Here is a 25310-nt window from a genome sequence, read left to right on the forward strand (position 1 = left end):
TGCAAAGGAATAGTAGGCCGCGGCCGGGCATATTTTCCCATTCTGCTTAACTTCTGCTTAATGTGAAAATATGAATGCCGCTGCCAAGTGGGGTCGATGCTGGGAGTGGACCAATCCAGTCACTTGACCTGTCACCTGACCTCATGTCAGTGACATGAGAACAGATGACTCAAGTCAGGTGACTGGACTGGTCCAATCCTGGGCCGTAACCGGCCCCAGTCAGAAGTGGACATGTCACCTCCGCCTCTTCGCCGTAAGACCGTCTTGGCTCCTCCTAGCGGTGAGTCAGGTTAGGCAGAGCGGAGAGTGTTAGAAGTAGGCTACCACTACCGCTCTATGCTCTGTTTGCACTTTGCAGTGTGGCACTAAGTACAAGGAGGGCCTGTGTGGCACTAAGTACAAGGGGGGCTGTGTAGCACTATTTACAAGGGGAGCTGTGTGCCACTATTTACAAGGGGGAGCTGTGCGGCATTATTTACAAGGGGGGCTGTGTGGCACTACAAGGGGGGCTGTTTGGCACTATCTACAAGGAGGGCTGTGTGGAGCTATCTATAAGGGGGCTGTGTGGTGCTATTTACATTGGGGAGCTGTGTGGCGCTATCTAAAAGGGGGAGCTGTGTGGCAATATCTACAAGAGGGGCTGTGTGGTGCTATCTATAAGGGGGGCTGTGTGGCCCTATCTACAATGGGGTGCTGTGTGTGGCGCTATCTACAGGGGGCACAAAGTGGGCATGGTTACTGATGGGGCATTTTTATTCTGTCGTGCACTGAGGGATCATTATTACCAACTGGGGCGCTGTGGATTACGAGTTTGTTTAGAGGATGGGGTATAGGTGGGGAGGATGCTGGAAAAGCGTTAAACCAACATGTCTGTGTGTCAAATTTTGCAGAGACGAGTCATGGCGGGAAAAAGTCATCACAGTGGTCCAGGCCAGATGGAGAAAAAAGGGAAAGTGAACGACTAATCAGAAAAAACATCACATACGTTAGTGGGGGAAAGCTACAAGCGGAGCTGTGATTAGTGAGTCACTCCTACCACAGTGCACAGGCAATGATTTTTAGCTCAGTTGTCCAAAAATTTCTGAAGTGGAGGTTGGCAACCCTGCCTGCCAGTCGATGAGAAAAAGGTTTGCATATGTTAATGTAATTGGATTTTCCATAGCAGTTCCAGTCTACTGGCTTTATAATTGATGCCCAAATCAAAACGCATAGTGGATAAAACTTATTGTAATGCCTTACAATGAAACTAAATGAAGAGCTCATCTGGATTGGTAATAATAATTTTCTAATACAATGTAAGATACTAGGGCACAAACTGATTATATCTATAGCGACCTGTTTTACATACAGTGTCTAAATATTACTGCCCACAGAACACACAGAGCCCAAATATAACAGCTATAGGGTGTATATATAACACTGACATATACTGTAGATCCTAAATAATACTGCCATGAACTGCTCATTTAAAAACACCATACAGTGCATAATTAATACAGCCATACAGTTCATAAAATACCATCCTACAGAGTGCAAGTAATAACAATGGCATACAGTGCACAAATAATAAAGCAATACAGAGCCCTAATAGTATATACAGCATCTAAACAATTATTACATTTAAAGGGGTTTGCCCATCAGGGACATTTATGGCATATCCACAGGATATGTCATAAATGTCAGATAGATGCGGGTCCTACCTTTGGGACCCGACCCTATCTCTAGAACGGGGTCCCCTAAACCCTGTTCTACCTTTCTCGGCTCACGCTGCCTCCCAGGCCACTTTTTGATGACATGGTCTGAAATTACAAAAACAGCAAAAGCTCGCCGAGCTATGCTGTTTTTGTAACTCCGATAGAAGTGAATGGCAGTTACGGAAACAGCGTAGCTCGAGTGTTACGCTGCTTCCGCAACTGCCATTCACTTCTATGGGAGTTACGGAAATACCATAGCTCAGCGAGCTACACTGTTTAGCTGATTACATGGTCGGAAATTACATAGTGGCAGCGGGAACTGAGAAAGGTAGATCAGGCTTTAGGGTGCCTCATTCTAGAGATATGTGCGGGTCCCAGAGGTGGGACCCGCATCTATCTGACATTTATGGCATATCCTGTGGATATGTCATAAATGTTCCTGATGGGCAAGCCCCTTTAATGATTTACATTTGATGACTTACTGCAATGGAATTACTGCATGCCTATAATTATTCTCTATTGCAAAGTGATAATTTGTACAATAATTTTTATTTTCTGTTTATTATATGGCTTATGACTGTGTTAACTTTCTGTAGGAAAATTTTGTTGTGTATATACAGTATATGGCAGCAACAGTAAATGTAACCATTTGGATGCCAGATGGGATTTGCTGTAAAGGTTTGGATTCCCAAAGCATTAACGTGCGATTCTATTTAATCATGTAATAAATACAGAAATGGCAGCAGTTGCTGAGCTGTGATGCTGTAAGTTTATTCATGAGCGTTGTGAACGCATAATGTTCTAATTTGTTTTTGACATTTTTGTGGTTATAGTCAAATAATTTTAGTGCATACTGGCAGAAACTTAAAGAAACAGAAGATGAATATTTTGTACACACAAAAAAGGCTCCAGTTAAAAGCTTCTTAGACTTTAATATCTTGTGTCAGTATTTATCTCTGATCTGTCAGTATGTTGGCATAGCACCGTAGATGTTTATTTTTGGATGTGTTATCATGAGACAAAGGCACTGTAATATGGTTATAAGAGGGCTATACCAGTGGGTGCATTTCCAGGACCAGTTTGGGCTTTGTATGCTGTGTTTGGCAACAAGCTGAAATTGACAGTTGGGGAATCATTACTTGTCTTCCAAATTTTTACATGCTATTTACACCTAGCAGTAAGGGCTTATTCAGACGAACGTAGAATACGTCCGTGTGACGGCTGTTAAAACAACGGCCGTCACACTGATGCATGTATTTCAATGGGGCCGTTCACATCACACGGCCGTTGTTTTAACAGACCATGTGAATGCTCCGTTGAAAAATAGAACATGTCCTATTTTGTTCCGTTTTCACGGATCCCTCCATAGACTCAAGTCTGTAAGGATCTGTGAAAACAGAACCTGCACGGGGGCTCCTTGGACGTGAAAAACATCAAGTTTTTAACGTTCGAGTTTCCCCACGTTTGTGTGAATCTGGCCTTATGGTTATGTTCAGTTTGTTTCCAAGCGATCATAACGATATTTGCTCAGCCTAAATGCAATAAAAGCTCAATGATAAATGATAAAACCATACACCGTGTTCCAAATTATTATGCACATTGGATTTAAGTGTCATAAACATTTAATTATTAGTTTTTCAATTAAACTCATGGATGGTATTGTGTCTAAGGCTGGGTTCACACGACCTATTTTCAGACGTAAACGAGGAGTATTATGCCTCGTTTTACGTCTGAAAATAGGGCTACAATACGTCGGCAAACATCTGCCCATTCATTTGAATGGGTTTGCCGACGTACTGTGCAGACAACCTGTCATTTACGCGTCGTCGTTTGACAGCTGTCAAACGACGACGCGTAAAAATACAGCCTCGTCAAAAGAAGTGCAGGACACTTCTTTCAGACGTAATTTGAGCCGTACTTCATTGAACTCAATGAAGCACAGCTCAAAATTTACGGCTGTCAGAGAAGCCTCGCAAAATGCGAGGAGGAGGAATTACGGCTGAAACGAGGCAGCTGTTTTCTCCTGAAAACAGGCTGTCTTTTCAGCCGTAAAAGCCTGCTACCGTGTGCACATACCCTTAGGGCTCTTTGGATCATTGTAATCAATCTCAGACACCTGTGATAATTAATTTGCCAGGTGTGCCCAATCAAAGAAAAACTACTTAAGAAGGACGTTCCACATTATTAAGCAGGCCACAGGTTTCAAGCAATATGGGAAAGAAAAAGGATCTCTCTGCTGCCGAAAAGCATGAAATAGTGCAATACCTTGGACAAGGTATGAAAACATTGGATATTTCAAGAAAACGTAAGCGTGATCATCGTACTGTGAAAAGATTTGTGGCTGATTCAGAGCACAGACGGGTTAGTCCAGATAAAGGCATAATGAGGAAGGTTTCTGCCAGACAAATTAATAGGATTAGGAGAGCAGCTGCTAAAATGCCATTGCAAAGTAGCAAACAGGTATTTGAAGCCGCTGGTGCCTCTGGAGTCCCGCCAACCTCAAGGTGTAGGATCCTCCAGAGGTTTGCAAGTGTGCATAAAGCTATTATTCGGCCACCCCTAAACAATGCTCACAAGCAGAAACGGTTGCAGTGGGCTCAGAAATACATGAAGACTAATTTTCAAACTGTGATGTTTACTGATGAGTGCCGTGCAACCCTGGATGGTCCAGATGGATGGAGTAGTGGATGGTTGGTGAATGGCCACCATGTCCCAACAAGGCTGCGACGTCAGCAAGGAGGTGGCGGAGTCATCTTTTGGGCTGGAATCATGGGGAGAGAGCTGGTAGGCCCCTTTAGGGTCCCTGACGGTATGAAAATTACCTCTGCAAAGTACGTAGAGTTTATGACTGACCACTTTCTTCCGTGGTACAAAAAGAAGAACCGTGCCTTCCGTAGCAAAATTATCTTCATGCATGACAATTCACCATCTCATGCTGCAAAGAATACCTCTGTGTCATTGACCTGCTATGGGCATAAAAGGAGAGAAACTCATGGTGTGGCCCCCATGTTCCCCTGACCTCAACCCTATTGAGAACCTTTGGAGCATCCTCAAGCAAAATATCTATGAGGGTGAGAGGCAGTTCACATCAAAACAGAAGCTCTGGGAGGTTATTCTTACATCCTGCAAAGATATTCAAGCAGAAACTGTCCAAATACTCACAAATTCAATGGATGCAAGAATTGTGAAGGTGATATCAAAGAAGGGGTCCTATGTTAACATGTAACTTGGCCTGTTAAGTTTTTTTTGATTGAAAGAGCTTTTGATTTCTGTAAATATGACCTCCTGATGCTGCAAATTTAAAGAGGCTCTGTCACCAGATTCTCAAATCCCTATCTCCTATTGCATGTGATCGGCGCTGCAATGTAGATAACAGTAACGTTTTGTTTTTTTTAAAAACGTTCATTTTTGGCCAAGTTATGAGCTATTTTATATATAAGCAAAAGAGCTTTGAAATGGACAACTGGGCGTTTTTTTTCGTTATGTCCAACTGGGCGTGTATTGTGTTTTAACTGGGCGTGTTTATGTGTATGACGCTGACCAATCCGTGACCAGTCAGCGTCATACACTCCTCTACATTCATTTACAAGCAGCACAGCGTTCTTACTAGAACGATGTGCAGCCACATACACAAGTGTCCTGATAATGAATACACATGAAATCCAGCCTGGACGTCATGTGTACTCAGAATCCTGACACTTCTGAATCTTTTCTGTGAGATTGTAGCAAGCCACTCGTAATCTCGCGAGATTACGAGGTAAACAAGATTTCGTTTCTCTTGCTGGAAATCTCAGAGAAAAGAGTCAGAAGTGTCAGGATTCTCAATACACATGACGTCCAGGCTGGATGGTCATGTGTATTCATTATCAGGACACTTGATTAACGTTAATCTAGTGTCCTGATAATGAACACACATGACCATCCAGCATGGACGTCATGTGTATTGAGAATCCTGACACTTCTGACTCGCAATAGAAACGAAATCTCGTTTACCTCGTAATCTCGCGAGATTACGAGTGGCTTGCTGCAATCTCAAAGAAAAGAGTCAGAAGTGTCAGGATTCTGAGTACACATGACGTCCAGGCTGGATTTCATGTGTATTTATTATCAGGACACTTGTGTATCTGGCTGCACATCGTTCTAGTAAGAACGCTGTGCTGCTTGTAAATGAATGGAGAGGAGTGTATGACACTGACTGGTCACGGATTGGTCAGCATCATACACATACACACGCCCAGTTAAAAACACAATACACGCCCAGTTGGACATAACGAAGAAAAAACGCCCAGTTGTCCATTTCAAAGCTCATTTGCATATATATAAAATAGCTCATAACTTGGCCAAAAATGAACGTTTTTAAAAAAAAAAAAAAACGTTACTGTTATCTACATTGCAGTGCCGATCACATGCAATAGGAGATCGGGATTTGAGAATCCGGTGACAGAGCCTCTTTAACAAATGACTATTTTAGTTCTCTTTACAACCTTTAAAATGTTTTGATCTCTGTTGTGCATAATAATTTGAAACAGTGCATTTTGAGTTTTTTACTTCTAAAAACAAATCTGTTATCATTAGATTTGTTCAATAAAATTCGCATTATACTCCAATGGTTGATGGCTTGAAGATTATACTGACTGTCATTTGCATCGACTATTTAGGAAAATCAGTGAAAAATAATATTTGCATAATAATTTGGAATGCGGTGTAGATTATTTTTGATCAAAATTGATAGTTCATACATAAATAAGATTAGCTGTACTGGTAAATGTAAATATAAATGTAGTTGGTCCGAAATTAACAATACATAATGTATGCCAATAAAATGGTGACACTTGCACGATTATTGTACTAATGAATTATTTGCTTGCAGCTTAACGTGAATCTCCACCTTTTATTATTATGTTCTTTCCAGGTCCCAAATTCTGTGGTAATGAGATATATATACAGAGTTAGGTCCAGAATTATTTGGACATTGACACAAGTTTTGGCATTTTAGCTGTTTACCAAAACATATTGAATATACAGTTATATAATCAATATGGGCTTAAAGTGCAGACTCTCAGCTTTAATTTATGGGTATTTACATCCTAATTTGAAGAAGGGTTTAGGAATTACAGCTCTTTAATATGTAGCTGCCTCTTTTTCAAGGGACCAAAAGTAATTGGACAATTATCTCAAAAGTTATTTAACCCAGTGGCGTAACTACCGCTGTAGCAGCCGTAGCGGCTGCTACGGGGCCCGCGGCACGGGCCCCCACCATGGCCGGAGGATAGGGGATACATGTGTGATCGCTGGCATTGATAGGGAGAACGGGGGACCGAAAGTCCCCTAAAGTTCTTCATCACAAACCTCGGACTTCCGGGGTCTTTGTCGGCAGCTCCGTAGAAATGAATGGAGCGCCGGTCACGCTTGTGCCCAGCGCTCCTTTCATTTTTATTGAGCTGCGCAGACTCCGGAAGTCAGAGGTTACTCATGGAGAACTTCGGGGGACTTTCGGTCCCCCGTTCTCCCTATCGCTACCAGCGATCACACATGTATCCCCTATCCTGTGGATAGGGGATACATGTCTTTTGTAGGTCGGATTTTTTTTGGGGGTTGGGGCTGCATGGCGTTACCTACAGGGGGGGCTGTATAGCGTTACCTACAGGGGGGCTGTATAGCGTTACCTACAGGGGGGCTGTATGGCGTTACCTACAGGGGGGCTGTATGACATTACCTACAGGGGGGGCTGTTGGGCATTACCTACAGGGGGGGGCTGTATGGCGTTACCTACAGGGGGCCTGTATGGCGTTACCTACAGGGTGGCTGTATGGCGTTACCTACAGGGGGGCTGTATGGCGTTACCTACAGGGGGGGCTGTATGGTGTTATCTACAGGGGGATGTATGGCGCTATCTACAGGGGGATGTATGGCGCTATCTACAGGGGGATGTATGGCGCTATCTACAGGGGTCTGTATGGCGCTATCTACAAAGGGGGCTGTATGGAGTGATCTACAGAGGGGGCTGTATGGCGTTATTTACAGGGGGGCTGTATGGCGTTATCTACAGGGGGGCTGTATGGCGTTATCTACAGGGGGGGCTGTATGGCATTATCTACAGGGGGGCTGTATGGCGTTATCTACAGCGGAGCTGTATGGCGTTATCTACAGGGGGGGCTGTATGGCGTTATCTACAGGGGGATGTATGGCGCTATCTACAGAGGGGGCTGTATGGCGTTATCTACAGGGGGGCTGTATGGCGTTATCTACAGGGGGGCTGTATGGCGTTATCTACAGGGGGGCTGTAAGAAAGGCACTATCTACAAGGGGGGTTGTGTGACACCCAGGGGAGGGGGGCCCCAGTCAAAAGTTTGCTATGGGGCCCAGTCTTTCCTAGTTACGCCCCTGATTTAACCGCTTGACGCACCATGACGCAGCGGTACGTCATGGTGCAAGGGATGATGTTTGGAGCGCGCTCATGTGCTGAGCACACTCCATATCCTGCGAGTGTCTGCTGTGTTTTACAGCCTACAACCGATACTAGCAGCCGGACGCAGCGATCACGCTGTTCCTGGCTGTTTAACCACACAAATGCTGCAGTCAATCGCGACCGCAGAATCTGAGGCGTTGAAAAGAAAGGGGTGGTGCCCCCCGACAGCTCATCGCAACGAGAAATTGGGGGGTGACGATGGTTGTTATGGAAGCCCAGGGGCCTTATAAAGGCCCCCAGGCCTGCCTTCACTCTGCCTCTGTTAAGCCCTGCCTGTTGCAGGGCTTAACAGAAGCCTGTAAAAATTACAATATATTGCAATACGATCGGTGGTTCAAGTCCCCTAGGGGGACTAATAAAATGTGTAAAAAGAAGTGATATAAAGTTTTCAGTAGTGCAAAAAATATAAAAAAAAAAAAAAAGTTCTAAAAAACCCCCCTTTTTCCATTTGTCCTCTAAACTAATGTAAAAAAAGAAAAAGTAAACTAAATTGGTATTGCTGCATCCGTAAAAGTGTGAACTATTACAATATAGAATTATTTAATGCGCACAGTGAACGCTGTAAAAAATAAAAATTGTAAACCACCAAAATCGCAGTTTTTTGGTCACCTTAGCTCATATGTACCAACAAATGGTGCCAATAGAAACTATAGCTCATCTCGCAAAAAATAAGCTCTCACACCTCTCAATGCACGGAAAAATAAAAAAGTTATGGCTCTCAGAATGTAGTGAAACAAAACAATTTTTTTTTTAACAAAAAGTTGTTTTTTAAAGTAGTAAAATCTAAAAAAATCAATATAGATTTGGTATCACCGTAATCGTATTGAGCCACAGAATAAAGTTAAGTTGTTGTTTTTACCACACGATGAAAGACATAAAAACAGGCCCCAAAAAATAATGGAAGAATCGCAGTTTTTTCCAATTTCAGCCCGCAAATAATTTTGTTTCAGCTTCCGAGTACATTATATGGTACTTTAAATGCTACCAATAGAAACTAAAACTCCTCCCGCAAAATATAAGCCCTCACACCACTCTATTGATGGAAAAATAAAGACATTATGGCTCTTGGAAGGCGGGAAGTGAAAAATGAAAATAAAAAATAAAAAAATGGCTCGGACCTTAAAGGGTTAATGGGCTGCATGGGCTATTCCCTTGTTAATCCATCATCAATAAAGCAGGTAAAAGGTCTGGAGTTGATTCAAGGAGTGGCATTTGCGTTTGGAAGCTGTTGCCGTGAACCCACAACATGAGGTAAATGGAGCTCTCTATACAAGTGAAACAGACCATCGTTAGGCTGAATAAAATGAAGAAATCCATCAGAGAGATAGCACAAATGTTAGGAGTGGCCAAATCAACAGTTTCGTACAATCTTGAAAAAAAAAAGGAGCGCACTAGTTATCTCATAAACTCCAAAAGGCCTGGACGTCTACGGAAGACAATAGTGGTGGATGATCGCAGAATCCTTTCCATTGTGAAGAAAAACCCCTCCATAACATCTACCCAAGTGAAGAACACTCTCCTGGAAGTAGGTGTATCGTTTGTAATGATGGGGGTAGGGAAACGGACAAGTGAGCCCTAATCTACCCGCCACTCTGTCCCTGCCTACTTGCAACGACCCACCCTAGGCGACGGGGTACAACTGGGCGGCGGTCCCTACGCTCAGTAAGTGCACGAGACAAACAGACAAGGGAACACAAAGAAAAAAGGGAAAGGGGCAGTTGCCCACGGCAACACCGTGAGCAACAAGAGTGGTGAACGAGCCGAGTCAAACCAGGAGTGCACGAGGTACCAAACGCAGAGCAGGAGAGTAGTCAGAAAGCCAGGGTAAGTATGGAGCAGGATCAAATAGATAGAAGCTGTAGCTGGGCCAGGAAACCACACAAGAAGAATCACAAGCAAATGAGGAACAGGAAAGGCATGTATAAATAGACAGAGGGCGGGAGCTTGCTCCGTCTGGTCAGGCTGCAATAGGCTCTCCCACTCCTAAGCCTGCCATCCTGAGTGGTGGAAGATGGAGTCAGTCTCAGAGACATAGACTCAGGTGCAGACTGATTACCTATGGGAGTATCCACAGAAGTTGTGCCTGGCAGATCCTTTACAGTACCCCCCCTTTTATGAGGGTCCACCGGACCATTACTAAGTGGACCTGGTTTATTGGGGAAACGAAGGTGGAACTTCCTGACCAATACCCCATTGTGAACATCCCGGGCGGGTACCCAAGTCCTCTCCTCAGGCCCGTATCCTCTCCAATGGACCAGGTACTGGAGGGAGCCTTGGACCATCTTGCTGTCCACAATCTTGGCCACCTCGAACTCCACCCCCTCAGGGGTGAGAACGGGAACAGGAGGTTTCCTCGAGGGAGCCAAGGACGGGGAGCAGCGTTTAAGGAGGGAGGCATGAAACACGTCGTGTATTCGAAAAGATGGGGGCAACTCCAGTCGGAAGGAGACAGGATTGAGGACTTCAATGACCTTATATGGCCCAATAAACCGGGGGGCAAACTTCTTGGACGGGACCTTAAGGCGCAAGTTCCTAGACAATAACCACACCAGATCCCCGACCATAAACAAGGGGTTAGCAGAACGTCTTCTATCAGCCTGAGTTTTTTGTACGCTCAGGGACGCCTCTAGGTTCTTCTGAACCTGGGCCCAGACTGTGCACAGTTCCCGATGAACGACCTCTACCTCGGGATTGTTGGAACTACCAGGTGAAACGGAGGAGAACCGTGGATTAAACCCAAAATTACAGAAAAAGGGGGAGACCCCTGACGAGTTACTGACCCGGTTATTAAGGGAAAATTCGGCGAGGGGAATGAATGAGACCCAATCATATTGACAGTCAGAGATAAAACACCTTAAATATTGTTCTAGAGATTGATTAGTCCTCTCAGTTTGGCCATTAGTTTCAGGATGGAAGGCAGAGGAGAAGGACAGATCAATCTCCAACTTTTTACAGAAGGCTCTCCAAAACAAAGAAACAAATTGTACCCCTCTGTCTGAAACAATATTGACAGGGACCCCATGGAGACGCAGGATGTGTTTGACAAACAGAGTAGCTAACGTCTTGGATGTAGCGCCCATGGCCGCGGGCCGTCGGGTTCACTCACCTCCCGACGCCCGCAGCCATGGATCTGTGAGCGCTGGCCTCCGTCTCCCTCCTAGGAGATGCCAGCGCTCACTTCCGCTCCGTCCGGCTGGGTCCCGTAGGGTGCGCGCGCACGCTCGCGCCCGCTCTTAAAGGGCCAGCGAACGCACATGAAAACAATGTTCATTAACCCACATGATTTCCTGCCCTATAAGAATGCCCCAGCCCTTCTGATCCTTGCCTGAGCGTTGTTAGTATTTCCCAGTCTGTCTCGCAAATGGTCCCTTAGTGTCTCCCGTTCCAGCTGTTACCCGTGCCCTGTTACCATTCCTGTATTCCGCATTGTTCCGTGCCTACCCGGGTTCAAGTGTCATCTGCCACGTCAAGTGTCATCTGCCACGTCAAGTGCCATCTGCCACGTCAAGTGCCATCTGCCACGTCAAGTGCCATCTGCCACGTCAAGTGTCATCTGCCACGTCAAGTGCCAACTGCCACGTCAAGTGTCTTCTGCAAAGTCAAGTGCCATCTGCTCATCGGATACTGCCCGCTACGTCTGGCGCCACTTTCCGCACCTGACTCCATCCGTGCTGAAGCCACAGCCACCGCCCGGACTATTTCAGGTACCTAAGCATTACTGTCTGCCATCTTACTTTCACATAGACTGTGACCTGGTCAGCTTCCTCCCCGCTACGGCGGAGCGGCCTAGTGGGTCCACAAACCCAGTGTCCGTGACAGTACGCTCAGGCCATGGAACCCGCTGGCCAGCCCAAGACCCCAGTACAGAAGATTCAGACAGAGATGCATGACCTACGCACTCGTCAGGATCAACTCCTTGAGGCGGTGAATTCTATTCTTGTCCGCCTGGATCTACTCGCTGTTCCACCTCCGGTTCTTCCTCCAGAGGCTGTTGCCGTGCCACTGCCTGTTGCTCCCCCTGTTTGTTCCGGATCCTCAGTTCCCATACAGGGAACTTAAAAAAACAAAACACAAACACAAAAAATAATTAGTAACACATAAAGAAGCAAAATTATTATTCTTACCTTTCCTGGGTCCAGCGCTGGAGCCGCAATGTCAGCGAGCTGAGCCCTATATCTAATCCAATCATGTGTGATACTGTCTGCTGGGCCTTATATCTAATCCAATCATGTGTGATACTGTCTGCTGAGCCACTGTATCTAATCTTATCATGTGTGATACTGTCTGCTGAGCTACTGTATCTAATCCCATTATGTGTGATACTGTCTGCTGGGCCCTATCTCTAATACTATCATGTGTAATACTGACTGCTGAGCCACTGTAAATACATTTGGGAATTGTTATGGCTTGGAGAGTGTGAGCAAGAAGGGGCCAATGTATCAAGGATGTTGTTTTGGCAGACATTTAATTCAATGAAAGCTATGGATACATCAGATTATACCTAAGTACTTTTCTTTGCCATACAAATGTAGAATTCTGATATAGCCCACAAACATGATGTATTTTCGATACATTCAATATGTTCGAAAAAATTGAACCGATGCTATTTATTTTTGGCATCTCCAGTCTTCTGAAGGACTGTGGTTGTAGCAAAATAATTAGAAAGATTTTGTTTCTGGCAAGATTGGTTATCATTTATAAAAGGATCTCAAAAGATTTCCAACTGGAAGTAGAGTGGCACCATATGGTGAATAAAGTGATGCTTTTAGAAAGATCATATTGTAGCGTCCATGGCCGTGGGCCGTCGGGTTTACTCACCTCCCGACGCACGCAGCCATGGATCAGTGAGAGCTGGCTCGCATCTCCTTCATTGAAGACGCCAGCGCTCACTTCTGCTCTGGTCCGCTGTGTCCTGTAAGGTGCGCACATGTGGACAATCATCATAATCAACTGCATTGATTTGCTGGACTATAAGAAGGGCCCTGCCCTTCTTATTCTTGCCTGAGCGTTGTTAGTGTATCCCATGTCAGTCTTGCAAATAATCCCTTAGTGTTTTCCTTTCCAGTTGTTACCCGTGCCCTGTTACCTGTATCCTGTGCTGTGTTCTTGTTTCTGTGCCTACTAGTGTTTCAGTCGTGTCTACTGCCCCTGCTGTCATTTGCCACATTCTGTGCCATCTGCCACGTCCTGTGTCATCTGCCACGTCCAGTGCCATCTTCCACATCCAGTGTGATCCACCACGTCTGGTGCAACGTGCTGCACCTGCTGTCATCGGCCACGTCTGGCGTAACCTGCTGCAACCAATTCCAGCCATGCCAAAGCCTCGGACACTGTCTGGACTACTCAGGTACCCTACTGCGGGACTTTGTATTGCTGGTGTGCTCTGTTGTTTGGCCAGTGCGGTCTAGTGGGTCCACATACCCACAAACCATGACACATATTACTTGACACTAAGTAAAGAGGAAGGGGAATGTTTTTTCTAAAATCTGGAACAGATAGATAATGGAACTATCCCCGAACAGAAAAAGACCTTAGGGCTGGTTCAAAATGTGTTAGTAGCTGACTAATGTTTTATTTTTATTTATTTATTTAGTATTTATTTTTCTTTCTTTCTCTCCCACCCCTCCCCATGCAATATTTTCCAGGGTTTTAGGGGGTGATTGTTGATTTTCCAGCATTGACTTTTGGGATAGTGTCCGTACTACATAATATTTTGTTTAATGTAATGTTCACTCTGAACATTTTCTTAGTTTTTTTGTTATGTAGTATGGAATATTTTGTTACATAATTCAACAACAATAAAAAATTATATTATTTAAAAGAACAAACATAATGTATATTCAGCCTACCTGCTCTCTAGAACTAGTTGTCAAGCAACTTTAAAGTGGACCTGTCACCTCTCCTGTTTGCTTTAGTGAATACTTGTATTCCCCATAAAGTCACAATTCTCCGAGCATTCTCTCTTAGAACGCTGCGTTGTGCCGTTCCTCTGTTATTCCTCTTAGAAATGTATTAATAAATTGACAAACTGGGTGTTGCCACTCCCCATGTCAAAGGGGTATTTCCCTATACAATCTGAGACTGTGAGCACTGATTGGACAATATCAGACTGTGTTGGGACACGCCCCCAAACACCCAGTTGTGAATTCATATATTGTTTTGATAAGTAACAGAGGAATGGCCCAACGTAGAGATCAAAGATGATCCACAATTGTTATTTTTGTGGGAAATACAAGTATGGACTAAAAGAGACAGGTCAGAAGAAGTGACTGGTGATCTTTAAGGCTGGGTTCACACGGCCTATTTTCAGGCGTAAATGAGGCGTATTATGCCTCGATATACGCTTGAAAATACGGCTACGATACGTCGGCAAACATCTGCCCAATACTGGGCCCCCACTGATACCCACTAGAAAGGGGATAACAAGCACCTCATTCTTCCTCACTGCCACCCAGGGTGGCAGTGAATAGAAGCTTGAATTGAGCGCCTGTTGAGCATGCGCCCTGCCGCTCCATTTACTGTCTATGGACCTGACAGAAATGGCTTGTTTTTTGCAGGATTAGTTGTATTTTTTAATGCCACCATTTTGGGGTGCATAGAATGTATTGAACAACTTTTAGTAAAGATTTTTTTTGAGGGAGGCATAATAAAAGTAGAACACCCTGCACTATAAATTATATGTTATCTTTATTCTGCAGGTCGGTACAATTATGCTTGATACCAAATTTATAGTTGTAGAGTTGTTTGTTTTTTCCTACTTTTGCACAAAGAAAACACTTTTTTTTTTTAATTTGTTTTTGTGTCACCAATTTCTGAAACCTTAACCCCTTCCCTCTTTGGGCACTTTTGACCTTCCTGACAGAGCCTTATTTTTCAAATCTGACATGTTTCACTTTATGTGGTAATAACTCCGGAATGCTTTTACCTATTCAAGCGATTCTGAGATTGTTTTCTCGTGACACATTGGACTTTATGTTACTGGCAAAATTTGCCCGATACATTCAGTATTTAATTGTGAAAAACACCAAAATTTAGCGAAAAATTGCAAAAATTAGCATTTTTCTCAATTTAAATGTATCTGCTTGTAAGACAGGCAGTTATACCACACAAAAATGTTGCTAACTAACATCCCCCATATGTCTACTTTATATTGGCATCGTTTTTTGAACATCATTTTATTTTTCTAGGACGTTACAAGGCTTAGAACTTTAGCAGTAATTTCTCACATTTTCAAGAAAATTTCAAAATGCTATTTTTACAGGGGCCAGTTCAGTCAGTTGTGAAGTTGTTTTGAGGTCCTTAGATATTAGTCACCCCATTTTAAAAACTTCACCCCTCAAAGTATTCAAAACAGCATTTAGAAAGTTTCTTAACCCTTTAGACATTGCGCAGGAATTAAGGCAAAGTAGAGGTGAAATTTACAAAGTTCATTATTTTTTTCCAGAAATTCATTTTGAATCCATTTTTTTTGTACCACAGAAGGTTTTACCCAAGAAATGCAACTCAATATTTATTGCCCAGGTTCTGCAGTTTTAGGAAATATCCCACATGTGGCTTTAATGTGCTACTGGACTGAAGCACCGGCCTCAGAAACAAAGGAGCACCTGGTGGATTTTGGGCCTCCTTTTTATTAGAATATATTTTAGGCACCATGTCAGCTTTGAACAGGTCTTGTGGAACTAAAACAGTGGAAACCCCCCAAAAGTGACCCCATTTGGGAAATTACACCCCTCGAGGAATTTATTTAGGGGTGTAGCAAGCATTTTTTGCAAAAATATTTGGAACTAGGCCATGAAAATGAAAATCTACATTTTTTCAAATAAAATGTAGGTTTAGCTAATTTTTTTTCATTTCCAAAAGAACTAAAGTAGAAAAAGCACACAGCATTTGTAGAGCAATTTCTCCCGAGTAAAACAATACCCTACATGTGGTAATAAACGGTTGTTTGGACACACGGCAGGGCTTAGAAGGGAAAGGGCGCCATTTGGCTCTTGGAACTCAAATTTAGCAGGAATGGTTTGCGGAGGCCATGTCACATTTGCAAAGCCCCTGAGGTGACAAAACAGTGGAAACCCCCAACAAGTGACCCCATTTTGGAAACTATACCCCTTGAGGAAATTATCTATGGGTATAGTGAGCATTTTGACCCCACAGGTTTTTTGCAGAAATTTTTGGAAGTAGGCTGTGAAAATGAAAATCTACATTTTTTCAAATAAAATGTAGGTTTAGCTAATTTTTTTTCATTTCCACAAGGACTAAAGGAAAAAAAGCACCATTACATTTGTAAAGCAACTTCTCCCGAGTAAAACAATACCCCACATGTGGTCACAAACATCTGTTTGGACACACGGTAGGGGTCAGAATGGAACTAGCACCATTTGGATTTTGGAATGGTTTCTGGGCGCCATGTCACATTTACTGAGCACCTGTAGTACTAGTACAGTGGAAACACCCCAAAAGTGACTCCATTTGGGAAACTGCACCCCCTCAGGAATCATCTAGGGGTATAGTGAAAAATTTGATACCAAAGGTTTTTTTACTGAATTAATTAGAATTAAGCCAAGAAAATGAAAAATATTTTTTTTCCAACAAGATGTAGTTTTAGATCAACATTTTTCATTTTTACAAGGAATAGAGAAGAAAAAGCACCACAATATTTGTAAAGTAATTTCTCCCGAGTACGGTAACACCCCATATGTGGTTATAATCGGCTGTTTACGTATATGGGAGCATTCAGAAGAAAAGGAGCGGTATTTATCTTTTGGAGCGTAGATTTTTCTGGAATGGTTTGAGGACAGCATGTTGCATTTGCAAAACCACTGATGCACCAAACAAAAGTGACCCCGTTTTAGAAACTACACCCCTAAAGGCATTTATCAAGGGGTGTAGTGAGAATTTAGACTCCACAGGTGTTTTTCAGAAATGAATACGCAGTGGATGATGCAAAGTGAAAATTGCAATTTCTCCACTGATCTGCCTATTCACCGCACAATATGTTGTGCCCCTAGAGAATCTTACCTCATAAATTGTTAAGCGGGTTCTCCCGGGTATGGTAATGCCTTACTTGTGGACATAAGAAGGGCTAAGAAGGGAAAGACCGCCATTTTGAGCATGGATTTTGCTTGGTTATAGTTCTGTTTGGGGTTTTGCTGGTATTTCCGTTTATAATGTGGGGGCATATGTAATCTGTGCGGAGTACATCAGGGTATATGTAATCTGTGCGGAGTACATCTGGGCATAATAAGAGGGTATAATAATGGGGTAAATAATACAATTATCCATAGATGTGTGTTACGCTGTGAAGCGATCCGTTATGCGCAGGCCGGTGTCACACTGATAAACGGTTTTCTTTCTTATCCCCCTTTTGTAACGCTCTGCACCTTTTGGGGACTTTTTCTCCTTCGTAGTTTGGGAAATATTACTGGGAAAGTTTTGCGCTGGTATAATACGGACACCCTCACTTCCAGCGGATGTGCGATGTCCCTTCCCTTTCCTAGTTCCTAAATACTAGGGCCCTGAAACTGAAGGAATGTTCCCCTCCGGCCCGGGCATTGAGATGTTTTTTCATCACCGCATTACTAGTGCCATAACTTTTTTGTTTTTCACTTGATTGAGTGGTGTGCAGGCTTGTTTTTTACGAGATGGGCTGTAGATTTTATTGGTACCATTTTAGAACACATACGACTTTTTGATCACTTTTTATTTTATTTTTTGGTAAAGGAAATTACCAAAAACAAGCAATTCTGGAATAGTTTTTTATTGGTTTTTTTTTCGGCATCCACAGTGAGCCCTAAATTACATGTTAGCTTTATTCTGCGGGTCGATACGATTACGGCGATACCAAATTTATATAGTTTTTTTTTATGTATTGCGGCTTTTGCACAATAAAATCACTTTTTTTATAAAATCATTTGTTTTCTGTGTCGACATTCTAAGACCCATAACTTTTTTATTTTTGCGTGCACAAAGCGGTGTCAGGGATTATTTTTTGCGGGACGGATTGTCGTTTTTATTAGTACTATTTTGGAGTAAATGTGACTTTTTGATCACTTTTTATAGCATTTTTTGGAAGGAGATGTGACCTAAAAACAAAGATTCTGGCGTTGTTTTTCATGTTTTTATTTTACAGCGTTCACCGTGCGGGATAAATTACATAATAGTTTTGTAGTTTGGGTCGTTACAGACGCGGCGATACCAATTATGTATTGTTTTTTTAATTTTACGGTTTTTCCCACAATAAAAGACTTACTATGGGAAAAAAGTCAGTTTAGCTTTATTTTTATTTGAAATGTGTGTGTTTTTATTGTTTTACCACATTTTTATTAACTTTTTTTACTTGTCCCACTAGGGGACATGAGGGCCTGATGCCCCCATCGCTACTATAATACACTGCACTACATACGTAGTGCAGTGTATTAGCGCTGTCAGTTATTCACTGACAGCAAGCCTATGAGGACACGCCGCAGGCAGGTCCTCATCGGCTCCCGTACAAGGCAGACTCGGACGCCATTTTCTGGCGTCTCTATTGAGCGCAGCATCTGAGGGGTTAATCTGCCGGATCGGAGAATAGCTCCGGTCCTGGCAGTTACAGGAGGGTGCCAGCTGTATAATACAGCTGTCACTCCGCGGTGATGGTGCCGGCTCTGCTCCTGAGCCCGCACCATCACTGCGCCGTAACTGTACTGCGCTTTGCGGCAACACCTTCCCGGCAGCGCCGTATATATACGGCGGATGTTGGGAAGGGGTTAAAGAGGCTCTGTCACCAGTTTATAACTTGGCAATCTCCTACCTATAGGCGCTTTGAAGTAGATAACAGTTTTGTTTTTTTTCTTCAAATTTTTTTTATTATTGAGCAAGTTCTGACATTTTTTTGATTTATACAAATTTTTTCTAAATGCCCCACTGGGCGTATTTTTTCTATTCACCAAGTGGGCATTGTATAGAAAAGCGTCAGCGTCATACACTTCTCTTCATTCCAGCCCAGCTTGATCCACACCACAGCGTGATCTCGTGAGATCACGCTGTGACGTGACTTCCTCCCGCAGGTTCTTTACCGGAGCGACGGAAGACTGAACAGACATCGCCTCCAGCCGTTGCAGATTCGGATAAACGTCCTGGCATGGCTGGAGGCTTTGTCTGTTCAGTCTTCCATCGCTTCAGTGAAGGATCTGCGGGAGGAAGTCACGTCACACCCCTGATGGTCAGCGTCATACACTTTTCTATACGACGTACACTTGGTGAATAGCAAAAACGCCCAGTTGGGCATTTAGAAAAAGGTAGCATAAATCGAAAAATTGTCACAACTTGCTCAATAATAAAAGTTTTTAAAAAAAAAAATAAAAAATTAAAAAAACTGTATTTATCTACATCAAAGCGCCTAAGCGCCTAGGAGATACGCAAGTTATAAACTGGTGACAGAGCCTCTTTAACTTTCGTTTTTAACATCGACGGAGCTGTATGAGCGCTTATTTTCTGCGGGACGAGTTACAGTTTTTATTAGTACATATTACTTTTTGATTAGTTTTTATTGCTTTTTGATAGGCTAGATGACCAAAAAACAGCCATTCTGCGACATAAATAAAATTTTAATTTCATAGTATGGGTCGTTATGGATACAGCAATACCAATTATATGTCCTTTATTAAAAAGCATTCTGGAAAGGAAAAAAGTGATGTGAAAAGGGGATGTCCAATAGGCATATCCTTTAATTAAACTCCAATAACAGTTTAATTATTATATACTTTTGCAGAATCTTAAAGAGAAGGTCCACCTTTTAACCATTATTGTTCCAATACATTTAAAATAAAACAACTTTGTAATAGGTCTTGATTTAAAAAATTCCTATAGTTTTATGTTTACAGCGCCTATGCACACCTATGTATTGCCATGGTTACAGACTACAAAAAAAAGTGTGTGTGGTCTAATTCTGCAGTCATACATCCTGTTTTCTGTCCGCTACTTCTTACTAACATACATTCGGTAGAACAGATGTGGTTATTGAGGTCGAACCATTTACTGTAAAGACATTTATACGCCACAGATTAACTGGGGCCCGTGTAGCATCACTTATGTGAAATGGACAGGCCCGCATTTAAATATTGCAGCACTCTTCTTTTGGTTACATTTGAATTGTAAATGCATTTACCATGTTTTTCCAGGTGGTGGTGCTAGAGGTTCATTTTCTACTTCATTACATTTTTTATGGAACACACAGAATAGAATTTTTTTTCTGAATATGCTACGTATATCTACTTATACATCTTGGACAGAGAAACACCGTAACCAGAATCCATGCTAGCCATTATTTATGCATTTACGTAATCTCATTAGGCAGTATAAGAATATAGATAAGTAAGGACTATAGAGCAAAAACAGCCAAATTACATATATTTTTATGAATTTTAACCTCATCTCCAGCTAATTTTACATATTAGGACATAACATCACTGCACTGGTATTTTTACCATCAGATAAGACCTAATGTCTGAGATGCAAAATGTGCGAGGTTCTTCGTTTTAATGACAAGTGCCACTTAAGGAAGATGGGCAGAGCTGCAAACATCACACATAGATCCAATCTAACAGCTCAGCTGTGGCCACAATGAGTGCTGTCTCCTGTATAACTTGTGGGCATGGGAAAGATATATTTATATAAATGTATTATACTTGCCAACCCTGTCCAGGAGTCTCCTAAAATAGGAAAGACATCACAAACTCATGGCAGTGCAGGCATGTTCCACCATAATGATTTCGCTGTCAGTCACTGACTGCTCTACCCAATGGAGCACTTCTCTGGCGCTAAACTCGAATGACAAAGTTTAATGCCAAGAGGAAGTGACGTTTGAGTGATAGACATTTACAGGTCACTTCTGTACGTTTCTGATGATATCGGTTGGCACTGTTTATGAGGAGAGGTACTTTTTTGTGGGTACTCTGGTATTGTCATTGGGGGCATTCTGACTGCTGTTATAGGGCCTTACCCAGTGTTTTAGACAGAGGCTTATTTTTACGTGACATACTCCATGTTTTGTTTTTCATTTTTGCTTTTTCAACCCCACCTGACAAAAGCCATAACTTTTTTATTTTTCCATCGATATTGCCGATCGAAAGCTTGTTGTTTTTTTGCGGGATGAGTTGTAGTTTTTCACAGCACAGTTTATTGTACCATATAATGTACTGGGAAACTAGAAAAATGTCTTTACTTTAAGTAAATGTATTTAACTTTTTTATGAGTCCCCAATTGGGACTTGATCTGGCGATCGTTGGATCACTTGCACGATTTTTACAGGCGGATGTCGGGTAGAGACTAGATGGACATCTTCATAGGACATATTATAGGACCGTCACCATCAAGACATGTAGAAAATAAGCCATTATATAAGGTGAAATAGGACAGACACCCCTCCAAGGAACACCACTGGACCCTACACAACTGGACACTACACTACTGCATTGCAAAATAAGATAATATTGTTCCTTGACTAAAACTATATGCAATACTCTAGTAATCTAGTGAACCTTTTGTTTGTTACATTCATGTTATTTGTTTTATCATATTCCTGTTTACTAAATTTATAATATTATAAATGGTATCTTTGATTTTCCAAAGGTTAAATTGGGTTATAACAAAAGAAATGTCGCAGATCTTATAAACAACTGTAAATCTAAGAGATCATGAAATCTAAGTGCCATATGATTGTAACTGTGAAGGTTATTGAGACGTCTGTTGTTTACCAGAGAACTGATGCACAGATTGTGCTGTCTTGTGCCGTCTTTCTAATTAGCGTCTTAATATACATGTTAGTCAAATGATTAAAATGTATTTTCTTTATCAGCGCGTACACTTCATTTAGTCCAGAGAATATGAGTATATCAATCTAGCTAGTTATATATGTGATTTATTTTTCCCAAAAATGGATGTAACATGAGATGGTGATTGAATAATATATTGAGGATTAGTGTCAGACTAGGGTTCCTTCGACCCACCAGAGAAAATGATTCAGATGACCCCCTCCATCTTTTAATTTCATTGTTAACTTTGCTGTGGTCATTGAACACACAGGACATATCATCAATAAGGGCTAATAAGTTATTTGTGAATAAACCCATAAAAAATAGTCCCTAGCAGAAGCAGGTGGCTAAATGCTGGAAGGTCAGTACATGCAAAGTGTGTCAATCGAGATGGTATGTTAAGGCTATATTCACACAACCGAGTGTCAAATTTTTCACAGTCGATTTGCACCCATGCGGGACCCGTTTTCACGGATCACTCGTAGACTTGAGTCTATTGAGGGATCCGTGGAAAATCGGCAAAAATAGGACATTTCCTATTTTTTCCTGGGCCGTTGAGACGGTCTGTTAAAAAAAAGGCAGTGTGAGCATCCCCATAGACATGCCTTAATTTTAATGCAGCTTTGTGATGGCCATTAAAAAAACGTCCGACTTTCCCTGTCGTCTGAATAAGAGTTGGCTCTAATCAAATAGACCACATTGTGCCATGAATCATTTCTTATTTCACTTGACTTGATGTAATATTGAGCCACCCACTATATCATAAGATTACCCTCCTTCACTGTCGGTGCTGCTTTTAGAAGTACACTTCTGTAAGGGCACGTTCAGATGTGGCGGAATTTTTCCGCTGCAAATGTTGGTGCAGATTTGGGGCAATTATGCAACGAATCTGTACCAACATTTGCATAATTAACAGGTAATTCAGACGTTGCAGAAAACACAGCGGACTTGCCACAGATTTCAGTTTTTGCATTGCGCAGGCTGAAATGCGCAGTGAAATTCATCTTCTACTCCGCAACAGACTGAAAGTTCCGCACCACAACCTATGGTCGGCAGCGGAGTTTTCCGCAACGTCTGCATGAAGATAACTAAAAATGTGTGGAAACCAATGGACAAGCTAATTCCACAGCAATTCCACCACGTCTGAATGTTCCCTAAGGATGTGGTGTACTGGTGTTGGATAAATGAAATAGTTCTCCTTTATAAATGCGTAAATAGACCATCCATGAATCCATGCAATAATAGTGATCCAAGGCATTAAATTCAACATGTGATAAACACATAAAAGTTATTATATGTTTCAGAATTCATATTTGGTGATCTTAAGGCCCTGTTCAGACAGTTTTTTGCCACGGTTTAATATGAACTTAATCAATGTATAAATGACAGGTTATACAACTGTGTACTATTTATGTTGTGCATTTCTCAGTTGCATCGCGCACTGGTCCCCTGAAATTCGTTTCGGGTCTGATTTGGTCGAATCGGCTGTCAGATTTGATTCGGTCCCATTTGAAAGTGCCCCAATTGTCCTGAAAGACCTGTATGACACTCTGAGGTCTTTTAGGACTGTATCCAATGCCTTTCAAGCTCTGTAGCGCCAAGACAGCTTTAGTAATGTCAAAGTGACAGCCACATACTGTATATGGCTATGGGTAAACAGATGGTAGCCAATGGTAGCAAACAACTTGTTTAAAAACATACTGCACTGTTGGATTTTTTATGCTTTTTAAAATTAAAAAAGGTCCAAACATGACCCCTTTTTGGTGCCAGATGCCTGCCGGTGTTTGAGGTGGCTTCGGAAAAGAAGCAATAGCTTTTTAACAAAAGGTCCAAAAATTATCCCTATTTGGTGGCAGATGCCTACCAGTGTTTATACATACACGGTGGTATTGTAAAAAAAACAATGGCTTTCTCACAAGCGGTCAAAATATTATCCCTTTTTGGGGGAAATATTCTTGCTCATTTTTATACACACAATGGTATCAGAAGAAGCAATGGCTTTTTAACAAACAGTCCAAAAGTTATCCTTTTTTGGGGAGCAGCACAGATTTGGTATTATCCACCACTTCCACCGCAACAACGACATGTGCCAATGACAGTGTGCCTGATCATCATGGAAAGTGAAGAAGCAATGGCCTTTAACTCTATTTATTTGAAAGAAAAAAAAACACTTTTACAAGGACTGATGTGTAATGGTGCTGTATAACTGCTTGACGCAGAATAATATGCCAAATTTAATGACTATTATTAGAAAATATATATATGCAAAACAATGAGTAACATCACGTCCGTAATGTCTGAATCAGCGGACAGTGGAACGCTAACCACGATTTAAGTTAAAATCTATTTATCTAAAATTAAAAAAAATTGTCACTTGTATACAGACTGAAGTATAACGACACTGTAGAAATGCTTGATGCCGAACAATACGCCAATTTATGGTGGCACGGTTAGATATATGCAAAACAATGAGTAATGTCACGTCTGGGATGTTTGTTTCAGAAGGCAGCAGCATGCTATTAGCACCAGGATTAATATTATTGAAGAAGATTTGTGATTGATGTGATGAAGATTGGTGATTCACAAATTAATGTAAGAATTGTATAGCTGCAGCAGCCCTCTCTCACAGCAATGGCTGCTTGTCTAACTAGCACACTGACTCACTTCTATCTCACTCTAAAATCTATCTATCAAATTATTGTGTATCTAAATATTCTCTTCTCCTCACTATGAAACACACTCACTGACACTAATCCACTATCTACCTGCCGCAGCATTTCCTGGTTGGGCTGTTTATAGTGATTATGACTTAGGCTACATTCACATGGCAGTGAAAAACGGCCGTGTGCTGGCCCTTTTTTGAATGGCCGTCACACGACAGTTTTCAGAACAATGATGTTCTATGGGTGTATTCACCGTCAAAAAATATTGGGTGAATATTGGCCGTCAAAAAACAGGACATGTTTTCACGGCCAGACAGCCCCCATATAAGTCAATGGCTTCAACAATGTATCATTCTGCAAACCAAGCTGTTTTGCTCACAGAGCAAGACTGCCAAGACTATTCTCATTTAGGGCTAGTTCACATGAGCGTTCGCTTTACGTTCAGGGGTTCCGTCTGAGGTTTCCGTCGGGTGAACCCCTCAACGGAAAGTCAAACGTAAACCTTAGATTCCGTTTGCATCACCATTGATATCAATGGTGACGAAAACATTGCTAATGGCTTCCGTATGTCACCATTCCGGAAGGTTTCCGTTTTTGTGACGGAATCAATAGTGCAGTCGACTGCATGCATTGCCCGGGAGCCTGGACCGCAAAAAGATAGGACATGTCTTATATGGGATGGATTTTGCAGTCT

This window comes from Rhinoderma darwinii, chromosome 2 (assembly GCF_050947455.1).
Source record: "Rhinoderma darwinii isolate aRhiDar2 chromosome 2, aRhiDar2.hap1, whole genome shotgun sequence".
NCBI classification, from domain to species: Eukaryota; Metazoa; Chordata; class Amphibia; order Anura; family Rhinodermatidae; genus Rhinoderma; species Rhinoderma darwinii.